This window comes from Mirounga leonina, unplaced genomic scaffold (genome assembly GCF_011800145.1).
Source record: "Mirounga leonina isolate KUSES-001 unplaced genomic scaffold, KU_Mleo_1.0 Mir_170, whole genome shotgun sequence".
NCBI lineage: Eukaryota > Metazoa > Chordata > Mammalia > Carnivora > Phocidae > Mirounga > Mirounga leonina.
Window position 1 is genome coordinate 39,060,426 of NW_023270433.1, and position 23,777 is coordinate 39,084,202.

Sequence of the window (23,777 nt, forward strand, 5' to 3'; positions counted from 1 at the left end):
AATTAATTAATATATACATCATCTCATGTATTTACCTTTTTAAAAATTTGGTGAGAATACTTGTTATATTCTTAGTAAATTTCAGTGAAACAGTAGAATATTATAAACCGTAGCCACCTTATTATAGTTTAGATCCTCAGATCTTATTCATCTTACAATTAGAAATTTGTACACTTTCACCAGTTTCTCCCTATTTCTACCAACTCCCCAGACCCTGGAAGTCACCATTCAATGCTCTATTTTTGTTTTTATTTTTAAAGATTCCACATATAAGTGATACTGAACAATATTTGTCTCTCTCTGGCTTATTTCACTTAGCACAAGGCACTCCAGATTCATCCATGTTGTTTCAAATGGCAGGATTTCCTTCTTTTTTTTCTTAAATGAGTAATATTCTATTATGTATATATACAGCATTTTCTTTCTACATTCATCTGTAAACAAAGATTTGTGTTGTTTCCATACCTCAGCTAGTGTGAATAATGCTGCGATGAATATGGGAGTACAGATATACCTTTAAAATAATGAGGCACCTGGGTGGCTCAGTCATTAAGCGTCTGCTTTCAGCTCAGGTCATGAACCCAGGGTCCTGGGATCCACCCCGCATCAGGTTCCCTGCTCGGCGGGAGGCCTGCTTCTCCCTTTCCCACAACCCCTGCTTGTGTTCCTGCTCTCACTCTCTCCCTTTTGGCAAATAAATAAATAAAACCTTAAAAAATAAAATAAAATAATGATTTTGTCTTCTTTGAATATAGATCCAGAGTGGGATTCCTGGATCATATGGTAGTTCAATTTTAATTTTTTCAGGAACCACCATCTTGTTTTCCATTGTGACTGTATCATATTGTTACAGACAGGGTACAAGCCTTCCCTTTTCCTTTCATCATCACCAGGTATTGTTATGTTTTTTTGTTTTGTTTTGTTTAAAATGTTTATTATTGAAGTATAATTAACATACAATGTTATATTAGTTTCAGATGTACAACATTGTGGTTCAACAATTCTATATATTACTCAGTGCTCACCACAAGTGTAGTCAACATCTGATCTTTTGTCTTTTTGATAATAGAAATCTTAACAGGTGTGAGGTGGTATCTTAATGTTTTGAATCCATTTTCTTGATGATAGAGATGTTGAGCACCTTTGCAAATACTTGTTAATCATTTGTGTTTCTTCTTTGGAAAAATGTTTATTTAGGTCCTTTGCCCAGTTTTAAAATATTGTTTGTTTGTTTGCAAATGAATTCCTTGCATAATTTGCATATTAACTCCATATTAGATTTATGATTTGCAAATATTTTCTCCCATTACCTAGGTTGTCTTGTTTATGATTTCTTTTGCTGTACAGAAGCTGTAGTCACATTTGTTTATTTTGCTTTTTTGCATTTGATTTTGGTGTCAAATCCTAAAAATCATTGTCAAGACTAATGTTAAGGAGCTTACCCCCTCTATTTTCTTCTAGGATTTTTATGGTTTCAAGTGTCACACTCAAGTCTTTAATACACTTTAGGTTGATTTTTGTGTATGGTGTATGTTGTGTTTGGTGTCCAGTTTCATGCTTTTGCATGTGGATATCCAGTGATCCTAATACCATTTATTGAAAAACTATTTTTTTTCTCCATTTGATAGTCTTGGCTACTTTATGGTAAATTGACTGATCATGTACACATGGATTTAGTTCTTGATTTTCCATTCTGTTCCATTGATCTGTGGGTCTGCTTTTATGCCAATACCATACTGTTTTGATTAAAACTAAGCTTTAAAAATAGTTTGAAACTAAGAAGTTTCTTGTTCTGTTTGGAAAATATTTCTCTTTTCCTTCATTTTTCTTGACTCTCTATATTGGTTTCTTCATTAGATAAATCAGCACCTTCTTCCAGTCTTGGCAGATTGGTCTCCTGGAGGAGATGAACCTTGTCAATCAGATTGGCCTGAACTCCTGGTTGTCTCTCAAACCTTTGTGACTGTACTAGCTTCTGTCTTTGTTCTTAGTGGCTTCCGTTAAAGGTATACCGACTCATCACAGATGTAGGATGATTAGAAGCTGGACCTTCAGGCAGCAGCTGGGAAGGTATGCAGTCAATTCTTTTTCAGGGAGAACAGGAGATGGGCATTTTGTTTGCTACCTGTGCATTGTGTCCAGGTGTATAGCCCTGTAGGGCGCACTTGTGCCCATTAAAAAACTGCTTTTTTATTTGCTGTATTCATGAAATAGGTAACATCCTATGTTATGTACTACTATAAGAAAGCGGCCCAAACTTTGATGAGTTTAAACAGACAATAGTGCATTTATGAACTCATCGAGAAACAATAATGACATATAACTGTGTACAGTATATGAGCAGATACCTCTTAGTGAGTAATAGATGTCTTGTTTATTTTCATCTAGTTTCTGATAAATCCTGAGCTTCTGATCTATTGCCAGGGCTGACAGAAAGAGGAAACCCATTTATCCATTTGTCCTACTTAGAGCCAGCACTTGCTTTATGAATACAGAAAATCTGTAGAAGGATACATGCCAACCCATCAACATCAGTTATTTCAAGAACATCGGATTGCTTTTTGTATATTTCCAATAAATAAATAAATAAATAAATAAATAAATAAATAAATAAATAAAACTTTGATCTTAAAAAAAGTTAGTAATTTCCCCAGGTGGCCACAGTCTGCTAGGAAGAGATGAAGAAAAACTTTCCCTTTGTTTCAGATTATTCTTTATATTACACAGAAAAACTACAGATTCTTTAATCTGCCCCCCACAAAATATATACATCTACATCAAACATATTCCTTCTCAATTTTTCTGGGTCTAAAAACTAGACAAGAATCCTGAGCCTTGGACCGAATCATTCAGCTAACAGTCACGTAGCAAGAAAACCTTCTGCATAAGAATAATCAAACTGGAAATATTTATTTGACCTAGGTAGATGTCCAGCAGGCCTTAATTTTGGAAAAAAATTAATTGAAGACTAATCAAAGCTCTTCTTATCCCACTCAAGAATCCAAAAATTGTCATATCATAAGGGGATTTTTCTTGCCGCCTGCCAAATTATATATCCACTATAACTTTTAATAATTTATTCAGTATTTGTATATTTATTTATTAATTCATTCTTCATTTTTCTAATTTTGAATGAGTGCCTGATAAAGATTAAACATGGGCCCACATGTAAAGGATACAGATATAAGTAGATCTGCCTACTCTCATGCTTCCTGAGGCATGTAACCTAGAGAAAAAATAGAAAAATTTTATCATCCTTGTGGCATTGTGTTTCAGCAACTGCCTTTCACACTTTTCTTTCCTCATGATGCCTTTTCCTAGGGTTGACTGAGTTGACAACCAAGTTGAGTGATGCTGTGAGGTTACCACCATGTTAGGCTAGGCTTCCCATTCTTCAAAAGGCCTTTTAGGGCTCTGTTAGGAATTCATTCACCATCTTCCTTTGTGCTGCCCTTTTCTGTACCATGCCCTCAACCCATCCACTGTCTGTCCCTGTACTCAAAGGTAGAATGGCTAGAGTGAATACCGTTGAAGGAGTTGTCTGTTTTGAACAAGTTTCTGGTTCAGCAAATTGATATTTGGCAAACTGACTTTCTAAACATTGGTTTTCAGGGAACTTATTTTCAGGTAATTGATTTAAAGCCCAGCCAAATTAATAATTTTCTTGTGCTGATGATAGTTGTTGAGATAGGGAGCAATATCACAGCAAAAGGTCTCTAGTTTCTCTGCCCCTAGATAAACCATTAGTAATAAGAGCTCTGAATTCACACAAAATTGGGGAGCAGAAAAGATGACCAGGGGTCAGTGGGCCAATAAACCCTGATTGCTTTACTAGTATTTTCTACCTCGCCATGATTGGATAGACAAAATTTCTAGACTCAGTAATGTTAAAAGACAGATCCCAGAATGGCTGGTTGAGACAGTTTCTGTCCCCATAGCACCTTTTGTCTTTATGTCTATGGTTTTGCAAGGTTAACCAGAAGAAGATGGATATCAGGCTGTTAGATCTCAGTAGTCTAACAACAGATTACTCAAAATTTTTCAAAAGATTTTCTAGAAACGCTAAAATACATGTGATGGATTTCACCTTAAAGGACAGATAGTTGTTATGTTACTGGGTCACTCAGTTCTCGTTGCAAATGCACCAAAACATTGGAGACCCAAGACCAGAATGGGGAGATGGAGTTTATTGAGTAGATGAGTATAGTACATTTTCAAAGGTGAAAGTGTACTGCTTGTCCAAGAGTGGCAATGGCATAGGAAGCTCTAGCTTCTTCCTTTTAAGCCTGCTTTCTGCATATGGAAATTTGCTTTGATTGACATCTTTGATTGACAGTGTAGGTTTTGGTTTAGAGTACCTTTCCCTCTGTCTCAGGCCTCTGAGTGCCTTTATAATTTCCCATTCTGTTTGAACTTTTTGTTCTGTTTACAAGAAGGCAAACCTCAAAAAGTTCCAGCCATGTTAAGGGTATTCTCTTATTGACCAGAATTTGGTTTTCTGGACTGCTGATTGTGTAGTCAGTGCTTGGAGTGAGTCCGGGCCATACATAGACCTTCCAACTTCGTCGTAAGTTTTTGTTAAAGGGACAAGTTTTTTTTTTATGTTCTGTTTTGTTTTTGAGAGATATGCAAAATGACATATTGAGTGGTCTCAGACTTTAAGAGTATGCAGTAGATCTTCTATTTAAAGCTGTTTAAAAAGACATAAAATAAAATTTAAGGACATATAGGTAATTAAAGATAAAAAGTCAAACTGTTAATACTTACAATTAAAAGTTGTGTTTTTTGAAAACTAACAGTAATAGAGTAAGAATTTTTAGGTAGCCATCTAGCTTTATAATTCATAAAAATTTAGAGAATATGAGGGCAAGAAGCTCATTCAATACAATACAAAATTAAAACACGTTAAAAAATTTAAATTGTTCAAGACCTATGGTGATTATAATAAAACTTTAATATAGACTCAAAAGAGATCCCAAATAAATGGAAGTATACTATGTTCTTATATGGGTAATTATTAAACGTAAATTCAATCCAAATGCATTTATAAAATTACAAAAATCCAAACATACTTCTAAAGTTTATAAATGATTATAATCTTATCTGGACAAATTTTAAAAAGTGAAAATAGCCAGAATCACTCCAAAAAAGAAGAGTAATAAGAAATTTTTCTCATCAAAGTGTCAAATATGTTATAATATTATTTTAACTTAATAAACATGGTTCTGGTTCAAGAATAGTTCAAGTAACCAGTCAATTATATATAAGAATTTTCTATCTGGTAAATGTTGTATTTGAAACCAAAGGAAAAATATTATATAAATATATGCATAATTTGTAATACATGATGTTAATGATACAGTGAATTAAAAAAAGCCCCCTGTATGTGAGGTACCTAAATGTACTTTATAACTGTTTACATTATCCAGTGAGGGAAAATAAAAATAAAATCAAACCAAACAAAAATCCAAGTGGATATTTATATCACCTATCAAATACTTTCTATCTCTTAGTTTCTATTATGTACTTTAGGACTCTGTTAATAACTAGATGTGATACTTTCTTCATGAAGCTCAGGATCTCTCTTGAGAGTCTGGCAAATATAACTAATTAAGCTTCATGGGTGACAGAGTTACAACTGATGAAACACATTATGGATGTAATTTCTGCTCTCCATTTTATTCAACAAAGAATCTGGATGTATTATGTTAATTCTGTGTAATGAACTTATAGTAGGTGAAGTGTGTTGTAAAACTTGTTTGTACAGTAAGGATAATTATTGGTATCTTATAGTATATTCATTCTTATTAAATGACATAGGTATAAAAAAATGCCCATTAGAATACCTTGCAAGGTAGGTGTAACAATTAGGCCATTATACCCCCATATTTAAGTTTGGCTAAACAGATAATATTATTATCATTTTTGTGTTCCTGATGTTATTCTTAATTTACAAAAGAGGAAAATGAGTCCTTCTGAGCTTTAAGTATTCCTCAAGTTTACATACCTAGTGATGCACAATGCCAGAATCGTAGCTGGTTGTTGTAAATGCCAGTCTAGTCTAGTAGTCTAGTACTCTTTTTACTTCAGTAACCTAAATAATTTAAAATGATAGAAGATTTCAGTATTACTACAGATTTTAGCTTTACCTTGGTAATATGACATGCTTAAACATGCTTAACATACATCAGGCTCTTAAGTTAAAGGAAAACAGATTCTTGTTTTTTTATTCTATTTCTTAAAAAAAACCAGCTTAGGACTTTTATGGCTTTTGCTTCATTAGTCTTTTGTTGGCATGTAACCTTTGTTTCATTGTAATTCTCATCTATCTATTTCTCAGTGAAGTGATATAGCTTCCATCATTGTTATGATTTTAGAGTGCTCCTCCCTCTCTAGATATTTGTACTTTCATATAAATGGAAAACAGCTTTCAATAAAATAAATGTGAATAACACCACACACACAGAGGAATATTGATCTGTTAGTCATTCATCAAAAACCAACTTGTCTGGTCGTTGACATTTTTGTTATAAGGTCCTTAATAATTTCTAACAAACACACAGAAATAATGTATAATAAAGAACCACAAAGATATATGATTTAGTAGGTATTCATTCATTCATTAAATGCATGTACTCTTGTCAGACATTTTGCTTGAGGATGGGGAGACACAAAGAAACATACGAGAACCCTCTATTACGAAACTCACAAAGAACTGGAGCTCTAAATCTGCCAGGCTGTATTAAAATAACAAAATAGCCATATATCTTATACACATCATAAAAGAAAATTAGAAACAGCTAAATCTTAGTGGCTCTAGTTAGTTTAAGTAAATAATGAAAAACTGTTAATTAGAAAATGATTAATCTCAGTTTGGTATACATTGACATTAGTCTAGCTTGAATTACAAAATGTTAATCAGACTTTGAGGGGTAAAGTCTTGCATTTGCCAAGAGAAAATTACATTAGGTATTTTTAGGAGGTACCTAATTTATGCTTAGATACTGACAAACATTTATACCTTAAAGTCAGTTTATGCCATGATCTCCTTGCAGATTGGTGGGTAGGAACCAAGTACATACAGCACCTGATTCAGAGCTAAACCTACAAGCAAATTGGTTTTCTAAATTACAATTTGATTGGGTTCGAAGTATAAGTTGGAAATATAATAAAACAAATCTAAAACATATTAATACAAGTTTTAAGTTAGGCTTTATGCAGTCAATAGTTGTTAAATTTGTCATAGCATTAAACTACATTTTTCCTTAATTAAAATGATTATTCTTATATAGTCTTAGAACTCACTTTGTACTTTTAATTATTTATTTACAAGTTTACAAATGAAGCAGAATAAATATATTTGGATATAGCTTTCCTTTTCAGTGTTTATGATTTGGATTGCCAAAACACAAGATAATACTACTTCTACATGAATATAGTTATATCAATAAAAAAACGAACTGCCCATGTTACTGGAACTTAAAATAATAATTATAAACTTTTATTTTTGATAGATACCAATGTAGACAAATGAAATATTTAGAATTTTTTAAAGGGAAATTGTTGATCAAATAATTTTGTCTTAAATTACTGATACGTTCTGTTTTACTTTGTTTTAATTTTGTATGGTTGCTATGCAATGTAGAAATACCTTCCACTAAACACCAACATTTGATTTCCTTGTGCTTTATAATATTTTAAAATATTTATGACCAAGTAGATTAATAGAGTTAATATTACTGTAATTGAGGAAAATATATTAATATCATTTCATCAGTAATTATTTATTTCATTATTCATGATTCTTTGCTTCCCTTGATGGAAAATCAAACTGACTTAAGGAATAATGGGATATTGCAGCCTTTGAAAACTTAAAATTTCATGTTCAGTTTGACATTTTCATTTGCGTTAAAGCAGAGGCTCAAATAACACCATCAATTGAATCTCTCTCTATATCTCCTGCTTCATAATTCCTCAGAGTGGATTCATTGTCATGTGTGCCTCTCTATCCAATAGCCCTCAGCAACTCCAAATACATAATACTTTTACAGTTAACTTTTGTGAAGGAAATAAAGATTTTCTGTCTCAGTGATTCCAGCCAAATTCTTTTATTAAGTCTCTTATCTGACTTGGGTTAAGCAACTATACCTTAACCAATGAAAGTGGCAGAGGCTTATAAATCTCTGAATGTCTGTTATTGGCCAAGAAATGTTTACTTACTTTTGCTGCTGTGAGGTAGAGTCAATCTCATTCAAAACTCTTGAGTCACAAATGATATTAGATTATAATTTCAGCTACCTTTGGTAAATAGATATTCAGCATTAATATATACTGCTGCCCCTGTGTCAAGGAAAATATGAAATACTTCAGAAATAAGAAAGAAATGAAGGTGTGATAGTGCCGTAAAAGAAAATTTAGACTACCAGGAGAAGAATGGTGTCCATTTGACAGGCACAAAATGTCCATTAAACTAACCAATTTTCAATGGACCTAGCCGTCTAAATGAATTTTATGGGTAGTAGGACTTTGCAGGAATAGGATAGCGGTGCCCCAGATTCTCTAGCTTATTTCTGACAACTCATTTTCTGGATTCAGAGTCCTTTTTCCACCTTTATAATTTTTAACTCAGATTTCTGTGATCATCATGTTTTGCGTCTTTCCCTCCAACTTCCTAATCCTAAACGTGAAAATTGCTGAAATTAGAAATGGAATCAATCATTTATAAATGGATGTTAGAAGCACAGAAACAGGAGCAAAGACTGAGATTTTAATATTGTAGAGAGAGAAAACAAGGAACCTGGGAGCAGGTCATTGCAAGAAGCACATCTGAGATATTGAGTGGTTGTGGGATAGAATAAAAAAAGTGCTACCATTTCACAAATTTTCTCATAGTATTTTATGCTATTTTCTTTATCACTTTTATAGTACTCATTATTAATCTATCATATCAATATATAACCTTAAACACATTTTGAAAAACTCCTTCTTCCCCAACACCACCTTGAGGAAAAAAGTTTTAACATAGCAGAGAGACTAATTCTCTCCCTACTCTCAAGTGTTCTCCATAATAAACTGTCTGGAACTAAATTGTTCCTGTCCTTAAAAACTTAAAAATAAAAAAAGAACACAATTTTTCTAGATCCCAGGTTATTTTTAGATTTGGTGCATATAAACTCTACCACATAATAAAGTGAATTAAATTCTCAAACTCAACAAAACACCAGGATTATTTCCCATTGCTAGAATTAATAGCAAATGGTATAGCCAGGTGATAATTATTCTGATAAATTTCTTGAGAGTTTGTATGCTTATATTTGTAAAGGGCTATAGACACTTTGCCTTACTGATAATTTTCATGTTTAGCTATATCACAGCGATAGTCTTCATTAGAAGTACACAGATACAATTTCTCTTCCCTATATTGGGAAGGGATTAAATGGAATTTTTATTTTTGTCATTTGAATAATCCCTCTATTTTATTTTTTTTTTTCCCCTGACAGCTAATGCACATACCAGGCAAAAGATCTGTGTCTCTTGATATATTTAATTAATTCCATAGAATTAAATTGTTCAAATTATTTTCTCCAGAAGTTGAGCCCTTAAAACAATAATCAAAAGCAAATGGGGCTTCTGTGTCAGTTAAACTTCAAGAGCTGATATTAAGTGTTTTCCATTTTGACTTGTTTCCATCACTCACTCTGGACTGATCTGCTAAAGGGTAAAGGAAATTATCTAAGTAGCAGCTTAATTTAATGCCTCCTCTCCAAAGCCTCTTTACACTGATAATGGGGTTCTTCTGATCAAATAAAAGTCTTCGTTCAGTTCATGATGTCAACAAGACAAGGCAACATAGATGTTAACTACTCATATTTTGGACAAAATAAGTTAGGGAAATAAGAAGTACATATCCCTATGTGTTAAACTGAGTTTGTCAGTTGCATACGTAATTCAGTTTTTGAGACAATGAAACAATTCAGACACTACCAAGTTGCTCCTGGAACATTTTCACAAAGAGTTTTTGAATTTGTGCAGTCCATCTCTAAAGTCTTAGTTCACTTTACATCCATAACTCCAAGAATGAAAAATATTCCAGAAGCCTATTGGGTTCTTTCTCTGTTTCCTTCCTTTCAAATTTATCTTTTAACAAATTTCTAAATTTTTGCTAGTTTTGTGCATTGTATAGTAATTGATTTCCCTTTTGAATCTCTGCCCACCTCTTTTGTACCACATAAGTAGGGCATTATTGCTAACCTGTATTTTTAACTGCGATGTTTTATATAGATACAGATATAGATGGAGTTCAGATATAGACATATGCTTAACAATTTAACAGTTGTTTTAAATCAGTGGTGATAATACTAATAAATAAACTGAGGACTTCATATATTTTAAGCAATGCTATAATACAGTGGTATTTACATTAAATATATTATTTTTGGTAATTACTTTCATAATTCTACTTGAATGTAGAATTTAAGCACTTTTCTCTTAAGATTCAATCACTGAATTGATTAATTTACAAACCTCTTAGGATAATTTTCATATTTCATTTACATAGTTTTTGCCACACAATGTATTTGATGGCAAATAAAGATGTTCCCTATGTCACTGCCACCTTAAAATAATACATATAATGCATATAATAAAAATAAGAAATAAAAATAAAAAAATAAGAATAACTTAAAAAATTCTGCTGTTTTTTTATTGTGAACACCTTGTGGAGGAGTTACAATGGTATGACTGTTAAAATTCACTTGGAGACGGCTTTTGTCATAAAATTTCCTAAATTTCCTAAGTGTCTGCCTTGTTTATTGTGACCATATTTAATTTATCAAAAGTGATGCTATCAGAATTCAAGGGAGAATGAATCTTCTCAGGCTTTAACATATATATGTATGTATGACTACCCACACACACTGTGAGAGAAGTCTCCAAATGGCTGTGAACAGACAGCATGCTCCAGATGTTCATAGTAACCAGACTGTTTTCTACATCTAAAACACCAGTAAATTAGTAATAATAATAATAAAATGATCTTTTGTAAAATGGTATATGGATAGTTCTATTGTACTAGTAGTAATAATTAAATTCTAAAACAAAGTCTAATAAGAGCTGAAGAGTATTAATTGCAAAACGTAAATCTGATTTCAAAGGCTCAAATACTTACCTTCGGTAATTCTAGAAAAGTATGTCTTGTTCCTTCTCTTGTTAAAAACTGTTTCAGGCATAGGGGAGAACATACTGATCCAGTTTCCAGAGTAACAAAGAAACTCAGCTGAGCTTAACAGACTTCTAAGATCATGTAGGATGTTAAGTTAAGCTATGTAACTTATAGAACTTTTCTCTAAAATTTAGTCTATAAAATAATATTCTATTTTTACTTTAATCTTCTTTCAACTTTCAATAAAAAAGAACTTAACCAAGCCTAGATTCAAGATTATCTGAATTTCAATGTGTATTTCTACCACTTAATTTTAATTCTTTCCATATGAAAACATATTTTACCAAAAGCACAATCATTATCTTCAGAGTGAATATTAATTGTGAATATATTTAGAATTATATCCAATATTAATTTTTGTTCTAATTTAACAAAATTTATCAGTAATATATAATAGTATTCATAAAAACAATCTTGAAAGTTACCATTTTCCCCAATCAGATAACATTTCATTTTAAATTCCTTTGACTGTTAGAGGGAACATTATTCCTGTGTAGCAGTCAGCTACAGAATCTGCTCTTGCTCTCCATTTCCTGCTCCTGTCCTGACAAATTATTGATTTTCTCAGGGCTCAGTTTGGAAATCTGTTACTGATTGTTTCAGCAGCTCATTCCATAATCCTGTGTTGTTTGAGAATTTCTCATTCTGGCTTGTCTATAAATTCAAACTCATTAACTTTACATCTTCCAAAATGTTTCAAAACTTTTAGACAGCTTTGACATCAGTATTAGTCAGAGCTCTCCAGAGAAAACAACAAATTGGTCCCTGATCATCATGGGAAGAAGGGCTTTTGCTACATAATGAGGATGGAAAAAAAAATATGTTTAGCCCTCACTTATTCCAATGGGGCATCTTACTGTTCTCCCATTTCCAGTTTTAACTGTAAATTGGCAAGTGGAGCAACTATGACCTAATAACGTCATGGTAATAATGGGCTTAGACCACTCAGCATCATAGTGATAATGGGCTTAGACCACTCAGCAATGACTTTTTGCTTACCTCACTAAGAAAAAAAACTAGGCAGTTGACAGAATAGCTGAGTATGAGAGAAATCTAGAATGGATGACAGAACAGAAAGATGCTATCAGGATCAACTGGAGCATCAGGGTATATAATTTATTACACTACTCTTCTCATAATTTCCCCCACAATTATAACCAATCAGAACCTGTAGCTGCTGAGGTCAGATGGGTGAAATTAATATGGCAATAGGGAACTGCATTCAAGTAAGAACATACAAATTTTACAACTAGTATAGATTTTGGTTTGGGGATTAGGGAGATTGAAACTGGAAAAACTACCTTATTTTATAAATATGGATGGATTGAGGAGGGAGAATCTTGATCTTTCTTTCTGAGCTTTCACGTACGTTTAAAAATAAGTATAGATTTTAGGGGAGCTTGGGTGGCTCAGCCAGTAAAGCCTTTGACTCTTGGTTTTGGCTCAGGTCATGATCTCAGGGTCTTGAGATCAAACCCCACGTCGGGCTCCATGCTCAGCCCACAGCCTACTTGAGATTCTTTCCCCCTCCTTTTCCCTCCCCCTCTGCTCCTCCCCCCACTTGCACACTCTCTTTAAAATAAATAAATTAATTAATAAAATCTTTTAAAAAATAAGTACAGATTTCAGAAAACGTGGATTCATCAATGAAATAGTTCTACAAAAATCAGGAAAAAAGTGTTAATTTAATCTATTTAATAATATTCAATCACATGTTTCAAAGGGCATTTATTTCCATATTACTGAATAATCAAAAATAACTTTAATAAAGGGGATGAAGACAATATGGCGTGAGAAAATATTTTTAGAATATGCCTGGTGAATTTCAAAGAAGAATACAACTGGTAAGATTAAACTTAAAAATTAATGCATTTAAGGACATGAATAAAATACATGGCTATTTCTTTAAGGGGAACAATCCAAATCTCTGGTTATCTAAATTGTTAAGGTTATGTAGTACATGAGACAACTGAAGAGAAGTTAAAAGTATTCCTTTTAGCCCAGTCAGAAATATACTGGGCTAAGAGGAATATTATCCCTGCTATCATAAACCTATATTCTTTGCAAGTTTATAAGGGCTATAGTCAGGCAAAGAAAAATTGTCATTTAGAAGCAGTGGTAGTCATAAGTTACACATTTTTCTCACATTTTCTCAACAACATAATCTGATTTGAGGGCCTGTAAAGGGAAGACTTGAGAGCATACTGGCAGAGAGATTCTATCTTAATACTTTAAATTCAGCCTTTTCAAAGTCTCCCCAGATTTGGTCTTTTGACAATCCAAATTTCAGTGTTCAAGAAGGTTTTTCGTTTGGTTGGTTAATTGGTTTTTGTTTTGTTTTGTTTATATCAGTGAGCAGGAGGAGGTATAGCTACAAATGTGTTTTAGAAAATCTCTAGGAGTCAAGATAAGTGATTTTGTACTTCTTGGCACAGGAATGGGACTCAAACTTAGGAAGATACAGGAGGCTGCTGTTGTTACATGATTGCTATTTTGTACAATGTCCATCTTTGTTGCTCAAATGGAATTCTTTATTGATGCTATGAATAATGATTTTGTTGGAAAAGAATATATCTCCTAGTGGCTATATATAATGGAACAATGGATAAACCACAATTCTACATTTTATTATCTTTCCTATAAGAACTCCAGGATGAGTTACTGAAATGAGAAGATAGAAAGTATGGGAATGCTTTGTTCTAGAAGGATATGATAAATGATTGATTGAATTAAGTGATAATGATGTAGCAAAGTATCATTAAAATATTGACGGGCACTTGATGTGATGAGCACTGGGTGTTATATATAAGTGATAAATCACTAAATTCTACTCCTGAAACTAATATTACACTATATGTTAACTAACTAGAATTTAAATAAAAACTTGAAACATAAATAAAAATGAAGTAAAAAAGATTAAGTTCTGGAATCTAATTTAATTTGGTTTGTCCCTCTGGAATAAGCTAAGGCATTTAAAAAAAAATCTGTGGAGTTGCACTAGTTTATTGAGACAGGTGTTTTAAGAGCAGCTTCTTAGAGGGAAGCTCATCATTGCATAGAATTTCATTGACAATGTTAGAAATAAAAGGATTTTATTAGAGTTAGTCAAAGTTCTTTATGGGTATGACATATTTTTTTTTGCATCAAATAAATTCTATCTTGATTTCTTCCCAAGTAGCAGAGAGTGACCATATCCCTCCTTACCCTGAAGAAGCTTTGAACAATTTCAGTTTCTATAAATTTTCTTTATAAGAAAATGTCAGGAGCTCTTTCTGTTGAGGTGAAAAATAAATATATCCTGTGTAGGTAGTTCAGTGATGGAAGCACCTATAACAATGGAAACTTTTTAATTTTTCTCTTCAGTTATTAATAGCATATACAAACACTGAAATGCATCAACTATAATAAAGATAATAATATCAAGTTTCTCTTCTCATTAAGATTTGGAAAGTCACCCTAGTCTTCCTTATATTTCCTACAGAAATGTCCCATGCTTCCTCATGATGTACAACCTTCCTTGCTGCACTAACGATGGACTAGAAGTGTGTTCTTGCTGATATTAGAGTCATGTTTAAAAGGAAGAAAAAGTAGAATTCTATGTCCAAATAAGATGCCATTCAAATATGAAAACAAAGTAAAAGCATATGTACTCAAAAAGAAATATAATTTTTCTCCAAATCTCCTTCACTGTAAGAAGTGCAAAAATCATTTTATATGAAAATGTGAAGGATTGAACAGGAAAAGTATTCTTGAAAGAAAAAATAGAACAAAATCAGAGTATATGATTTTTTTAAGAGACTAAAAGTGTCTTTGTCCTAATGCCTAAATTCATTCACTGATTTATTCATTTAACTAATTTATGTATTTTTTAAGTTTTTATTTAAATTCCCATTACTTAACATATAGTGTAATATTAGTTTCAAATGTATAATATAGTGATTCAGCACTTCCATATAGCACCCATTGCTCTTCACATCAAGTTCACTCCTTAATCCCCACCCCCTATTTCCCCCATCCTGCACCCACCTCCCCCGTCTTTCTCTCACTGACTTATTTTGCTTAGCATAATACTCCCTAGCTCTATCCTCATCATTGCAAATGGCAAGATTTAATTCTTTTTTTATGGCTGAGTAATATTCCATCGTGTATGGAATATAATATGGAATATTATAACACTACTTCTTCCATAATTTGGCTATTGGAGATAATTCTGTTATAAACATCTGGTTACCTATAACCCTTTGAATTAGTATTTTTGTATTCTTTGGGTAAATACCTAGTAGTGCAAGTGCTGGATCATAGGGTAGTTCTATTTTTAACTTTTTGAGAAAACTCCATACTGTTTACCACAGTGACTGTACTAGTTGGCATTCCCACCAACAGTGCAAGAGGGTTCCCCTTTCTCCACATCCTCACCAGCACCTGTTCCTTATCATATTGTTAATTTTAGCCATTCTGACAGGTGTGAGTTGATATCTCATCGTCATTTTGATTTGTATTTCCCTATTGATTGGTGTTATTGAGCATCTTTTTATGTGTCTGTTGGCCATCTGTATGTCTTTTTTTGAAAAATGTGTATTCATATCTTCTGCCCATTTTTGATTGGATTATTCATTTTTGGGTATTTAGTTTTCTAAGTTATTTATAGATTTTGGATACTAACCCTTTATCAGATATGTCATTTGCAAATATCTTCTCCCATTCCATAGGCTGCCTTTCAGTTTTGTTCATGGTTTCCTTCACTGTGCAGAAACTTTTTATCTTGATGAAGTCCTAATAATTTATTTTTGCTTTTGTTTCCTTGCCTCAGGAAACATATCTAGTGAGAAATTGCTATGGTTGGTGTCAGAGAGGTCACACTGCCTGTGGTTCTCCTCTAGGATTTTTATGGTTTCCTGTCTCACATTTGGGTCTTTAATTGATTTTGAATTTATTTTTATGTATGGTATAAGAAAGTGGTCCAGTTTCTTCTTTTGCATGTTGCTGACCAGTTTTCCTAATACCATTTGTTGAAGAGACTGTCTTTTTCCCACTGGATATTCTTCCTGTTTTGTTGAAGATTAATTGACCATATAGCTGTGGGTTCATTTCTGGGTTTTCTATTTGGTTCCATTGATCTATGTGTCTATATCTGTGCCAGTACCATGCTGTCTTGATTACTACAGCTCTGTACTATAACTTGAAGTCTGGAATTGTGATGCCTCCAGCTTTGCTTTGCTTTTCTTCAAGGTTGCTCTGGCTCTTCGGGGTATTTTGTGGCCCCATGCAAATTTTAGGATTGTTTGTTCTAGCTTTATGAAAAATGTGGGTGGTATTTTCATAGGATTGCATTAAATGTGTAAATTACTTTGGATAGTATGGACATTTTAACAATATTTGTTCTTCCAATCCATGAGCATGGAATATTTTCCCACTTCTATATGATTTAAAGGTTTATTAAAAGCTATAATCATTAAGAGGGTATAATAAGGTTTAAGCATTAAAAACTATATCAGTGGATCAGAAACAGATTGTTCGCAGATGGACTGAAGTATGTAGTTATTTATTTGAACAAAGTACAAGTCAATTCAGTAGAGGAATAAAAGGGAAAATGACTAGAATGCAGGTTTAAAATGTGTGTATAGTCGGGGCGCCTGGGTGGCTCAGTCGTTAAGCGTCTGCCTTCGGCTCAGGTCATGATCCCTGGGTCCTGGGATCGAGTCCCGCATCGGGCTCCCTGCTCAGCGGGAAGCCTGCTTCTCCCTCTCCCACTCCCCCTGCCTGTGTTCCCTCTTTCGCTATGTCTCTGTCAAATAAATAAATAAAATCTTTAAAAATAAATAAATAAATAAAAATTAAAAAATAAAATGTGTGTATAGTCAATAAGCACATGAAAAAGTTGATAAAATGTATCACTAGGTAAATGCAATAAAAACAAAATAATAATTGGGGTGCCTTGGTGGCTCAGTGGGTTGCATATGACTCTTGGTTTTGGCTCAGGTCATGATCTCAGAGTCTTGAGATCAAGCCTCAAGTTGGGCTCTCCACTCAGCATGGGTCTGCTTGTCCCTCTCCCTCAGCTTCTCCCCCCACATTCACACTCTCTCTTTCATAAATAAATAAAAAAATCTTTAAAACAAACAACCAAAAAAAAACCAAAATAACAATTGCTGGGTGGTAAGGTAGCTGTATTTTTAACTTTCTGAGGAACCTCTATCCTGTTTTCCAGAGTGGCTGGACCAGTTTGCATTCCCACCAGCAACTGCACTACTGGATATTTACCCAAAGGATACAAAAATACTGATTTGAAGAGGCACATGCACCCTGATGTTTGTAGCAGCATTATCAATAATAGCCAAATTCTTGAAAGAGCCCAAAAGTCCATTGACTAATGAATGGATAAAGAAGATTAGTGTATATACACGTATATATATATATATATATATATGTATATATATATACATATATATATACACAATGATATATGCCATCAGAAAAGAATGAAATCTTGCCATTTTCAATAATGTGGATGGAGCTAGAGTGTATTATGCTAAATGAAATTTGTCAGAAAAAGACCAGTACCATATGATTTCACTCATATGTAGAATTTAAGAAACAAAACATGAACATAAGGGAAAGGAAAGAAAAAAAAAGAGGGAGGCAAACCATAGGAGACTCTTAACAGTAGAGAACAAGCTGAGGGTTGATGGAGGGAGGTGGACGGGGGATGGGCTAAATGGGTGATCAGTGCTAAGGAGGGCACTTGTGATGAGCCCTGAGTGTTATATGTTAAGTGATGAATCACTAAATTCTATTCCTGAAACCAATATTACATTATACGTTAACTAACTAGAATTTAAATAAAAACTTTAAAAAGTAAATAAAAATTACAGTCTTTTAATATACAGATTGGAAGGGCTTAAATAGAAAAAGATTAATAATGTCAAATGTTTTTGTGTATGGGAAACATAGGATATGTTCATTCATTGATGGTGGGTAGTAAAAATGGTACAATCACCTTGGAGAATTAGTTAACAGTTTCCTAGAAAGTTAAATATACACCTGTTTTATGGTTCAGTAATTCAATATCCTACCACTTATTCAAGATAAATGAAAATATATGTACACATACACACACACACACAGAAACTCATTCAAGAATGTTCTTAAATTTAAATGACCAAGTATAGATAAATTTCTACATTTAAATACAACGAAGAAATAAAAAGAACAACTGAATCAAAGACAAATTAATTTAAAAATCAATATGCAGATCAAAGGAACTCGAACACAATAGTGGATACTGTATGATTCCACTGGTTATTTATAATAACCAGCCTATGGTGAGGTGGTGGTCTTTGGGTAGGTGAATAGAATTGATTGGAAACTGTCAAAAATAGACTCTTTGTGGTGATTATATTTCTCAATAACTTGTTTTGGGTTGGTTACAACAGTGTATGAAATTTTCAAATTATATTGAACTGAACATTTAAGATATCTGCATTTCACTATATATAAAACATACTTAAATAATAAAATGTTTAAAAATAAATGGCAAGTCTTGTTAAGGATGAGTAAAACATGTACCTTAGTAAATACCAGAAAGGCAAACCATAAGAGATTCTTAACCATAGGGAAGAAACTGAGGGTTGCTGGAGGGGACATGGGTGGGGGGATGGGGTAATTGGGTGAAGGGCATTAAGGAGGGCACTTGATGTAATGAGCACTGGGTGTTATATGCAACTGGTAAATCACTAAACTCTACCCTGAAACTAATAATATACTATATATTAACTAACTTGAATTTAAATAAATAAAAAATACCGGTTCATATTATAAAGGTGATTATCATCAATGTTATTAAAACACATCTTTCCAAATTTGATAATATGTTCTTACATAGTTCATCTGAGCTGCTGAAGCAAAGCTCTATCATTATTGTAGTTTTTTATTATATGATACTGTATATCATGTGAAACCTCAAACCTAGTATTTTCCCATATGCATCTTATTTATGTCTGTACTGGTATTTATTTTTTTATAAACATAAATTCTGCCCCAGGAAGAATTTATATTAGTTAGCTGGACTTGAATTTTCAACAGGATATAATGAGAAAAATCAAACAAACACAAAATCAGTAGAAAATTGCACTCCCTTGCCGACTCAGCTATGAATGAAGCATCAAATTTTAGTCTACCAGGTATCTGAGCATTGTTATGTTAGTTAGTATTGTTACCACAGGTCTTTTCTTTTTAGAAATAATTGGGATAATTAAACAGGTGAGTCATGTCTTACAGCCTAGTACTTTAATTACCCTGAGGATCATTAAATTTCACTCTTCACCCTTCATTATTTTCAGGATACTTTCTCTGACTCTTATCTCTAGATAGAAACCATTGCTTACCTGACCTCTCAGAGCGCCCTGTGTTACAATTGAATAAATGAAAATTATTTGACTAAGTTCTGTTTGATGGGTGCTTTATGCTGTCAGTTTTGTCTGTTTCAGCTTCTCACTCCTGTATCTATTCTTGAAATTCTTACCAACATATTGTTTCTTGGAATTTAAGTGTGGAAAATAATTGTGCATTTTTGCTTTCTTGACCTTTAAATGTAGATCTTTTTATTTCCACGTTTGGCCAGCTTTCTGACCACCTTCAGTAACCAGCTAGATCTTTTTTATTTCTATTTATTTATGGGTTTTATAAAAATACATGCTTAAAATAGATCATCTGATAGCTGTCTTTAGAGGAAATATGTTTTTAATTCCATATAAAATAATGTTTCATCAAATATTATTTTATCTATTACAAAGAGCACCAAATTCCTAATTAGGATTGACTTTTGGGGGGATTTTCCTTATGCAATTATATGAAAAGCCTGTTCCATTAATTTCCCTGTTTTAGAGACAATACTGAGTTATCAATATTACTTGTTTATGTAATTTAATATTGTTAAGTCAGTAATATTTGTAAATATTCTGCATGAGGTCCCCAACTATTAGAATACTTTTATTTAGAATGTAGCTATGCATAATATATGTTTAATTTTAATAAAAATAGAATAAATACATTTAAAATGGTATAGGTTATAATTTAGTACAGGGAAATGGTAGGGAATTTTGATGGTTCTTCCAACAGCCTCTTAAGATTAAATTAAATAATGATTTTAGTGTGATATCTACTTTTCAGTAATTCTACATTCCTGCACTCTTGCATAAATAAAAGGAATGGCTCTATCACTGTAACCAAAAATTCATATGGTCTCCAGCGCTAAAATAGCACAGACGCTATTAGAACTGGGTCAGTGAAAAGTTTACTTTGGGAGCGCCTTGGTGGCTCAGTCACTAAGCGTCTGCCTTTGGCTCAGGTCATGGTCCCAGGATCCTGGGATCGAGTCCCACATCAGGCTCTTGGCTCAGCAGGAAGCCTGCTTCTCCCTCTCCCACTCCCCCTGCTTGTGTTCCCTCTCTCTCTGTGTCTCTCTCTGTCGAAGAAATAAAATAAAATCTTTAAATAAAAAAAAAAGTTTACTTTGGGGAAAATAAAACAGAAAAGTGTCATTTTTTTGACTGAAAGTGAAGATGCTGTGTATGTTAGTTTTCTTTGCTTCAAAACGAGTTACAACAAATTCAGTGGCTTAAGACAATATACATATATTTCCTCTCAGTCATGGTGGGTCAGGGATCTGGGCATGACTTGGCTGGATCCTTTGCCTAGATTCTCATAAAGCTATAAGCAATGTGTCATCCAGGGCTGGATTCTCATCAAGGACTTGACTGGGGAAGGATCTGCTTCTAAGCTTTCTTAGGTTGTTATCAGAAAATTAATTTCTTTACAGTTGTAGGACTCATGAAAGCTTGCTTCTTCAAAGCTAAGAATGGAGAGAGGGAGACAGACAGATTGATTCAGGCAAGATGGTGCTACACTGTTGTGTAATCACATACATATGATTAAGTATATCTCATCACCTTTGCTGTATTCCATTGGTTGGAAACAAATCACAACTCTCATCTACGTTCAAGAGAATTGGATTGCACAAACATGTGAACACCTGGAGATGGATGCATAGGGGCCACCCTAAGATCTATCTGCATCACTGTGATTACTGTATTTGTGTTTAAATGAGCAGGGGAAAGTAATGTCATCAATGAGGTCCCCAGTTATCAGGGAATATTGTGAGAGTCTTGACCATCATTTAAAACTTAATGATTTTTGAGCCTTGAAAAAGCTTCGTTCACTGCTAATGAGATTTCTCCATTAATTTGTTTCATATACTTGAGGAACTTTGAGTAGGTCCTCTCCTAAATGAGAAAGCAAACCTGAAACAAGGGCCAAAAGATCCATTCTTAAGTGAACCTTCTGGAAATTACTAGGGCTAATAAGTCAAAAACAACAAAAATACCTGCAAGGAGAGTTAAGGGAGAGATAATCTGTCGAGATGAAAGACAGCCACTGTTGAGCATCTCTATGGCAGCAAGTGAAGCAGTTTTGTTTCAGTTTTTCCCAAAAAGGAAGTAGGCACTGGAGGGGATATTGCAGTTATATACCTGCTTGAAATCTACAAATATTTAAGCGGTGTCAAAGCTGATGACTTCTCATTTGTTTACCTTGAGAATATCTCTTCTAAAGAATTGGCCCCTGTGCCAAATATAATATGTAGCCAGAATGCAAAGCACTTGAAATAGGAAGAGAACCATGGTTTTATTAAAGATATTTTCTCTTCCCTAATTTCCTACATTTTTAAAAATTTCAGTTCACTGCCTATGGGAACCAAGTGGATCAAGGATAGAATAAAATATCTTCTATTTTTGATTTGCCTATTTTACAAGGGCCCTGGGGTCCAGAATGTGAAGCCTCATGTAAGGAACTGTAAAAGAAAAACCATGGAAGCAATTAATCTTTCCCTGGGCTGGTGGGCAGGCTTGTCTAAGGCAAATCAAGCTGTGGCTCATGGCCAAGCCACATTTTAACATTGAAGTAGCTAGGATCAGCAATATCTCACAGCTCTAAAACTGTAATCTTAGCAATATGACATGAGAAGGAGGAAGATATTAAATAAGCACGATAAATGGATGTAACCAGTTTGGGAGAAAAATGGAGATCATGAGTTCTCTCAAGATGAGGCTTTGGTAAATTAAAAATTGGTTCATTTGGGGCACCTGTGTGGCTCAGTCGTTAAGCGTCTGCCTTCAGCTCAGATCATGATCCCGGGGTCCTGGGATCGAGCCCCACATTGGGCTCCCTGCTCAGCGGGGAGCCTGCTTCTCCCCCTCCTGCTCCCCCCAGCTTGTGTTCCCTCTCTCACTGTGTCTCTCTCTGTCAAGTAAATAAATAAAATCTTAAAAAAAAAAGAAATTGATTCATTCATGTTGCTATGTTCATATATTGTGTTTCTGTAATACTGTTTTAAAAATTTCTCAGCTTTAATTCTGAATACTGAAAATATTGAAAGTTAATACCTATATGTACAAAAGCTCTTAGTTTTTTCAGTAATGTCTAAGATTGTAAAGGAGCTCTGAGAACAAAACACTTGCTTTAAAAAAACGGTTTAGATGATTTATAGAAATTTATTATTGTTCAGTTCTAAGTATTTTTTAATTTTTATGGTATTTTTGATCCATGGTTTATTTAGTTTTTTTCCCAAATATATTTAAGTACATATTTTATTATTCATTTACAACTATGGTTATATATAATTCATCATCCATACAGAAACACTCCTGAGTGTATCCTATTATATGTCTCCCCATGGATATGGGATATTGGAAATAAAAAATAGACTGTCTCATTTTACACCAGTGTCTAAGCTTACCAATGTTTAACAAAGATGCATTGTCTTTAGAGATCTGATGAGTATGAGCCTTTCATATTTTTGATATTTGCTTTATGGCTTATGTATTCCATTGGAAAAAATGTTTCAAACATGCTTGAAAAGAACATATATAGTCTGTGTTATAGTTAGTATTCTATACAGTCAGACCAAATGTGTTATTTGTGCTTTTCAAGTATAGTACATCCAAACTATTATTTGTTTGGCTTTTTGTCTGCTTAATTGCTATTTTCTGAGAGAGGTATGTAAATAATTCTGTGAATTTTAACTTTATATTTTATAAGTATGTATTTTCCCTCTCTATCTGTAAAAATTCTCTTAACAATGGAGAGGGTAGCTGGGTGGCTCAGTTGTTTAAGCATCTGGCTCGATTTTGGCTCAGGTCATGATCTTAGGGTTTTGAGATTGAGCCCCAGGTTGACCCCTGCTTAAGATTCTCTCTCTCTCCATCTCCCTCTTTATCTTCCCCACCTCTCTCTCTCTCTTAAAACACATACACAAAACAATGGAGAGTAGTTACGTAATACTACTATGGATAGCCCAAATTTCTTTTGGTTTCATAGTTGCTATGTATATCCTTTTTGATTATTTTTTTTCTTTCATCTTTGCTGTGTATTTATTTTTTCCCAAAATTTCCCTTCTGAACTGTGGCTGGGTATATAAAAGTTTCCAACTTGATCTATAGTGATTATTAAAAGCAAATGTAATTTAGCATGTTACAAACCAAGTATATGATCTTCTAAAACT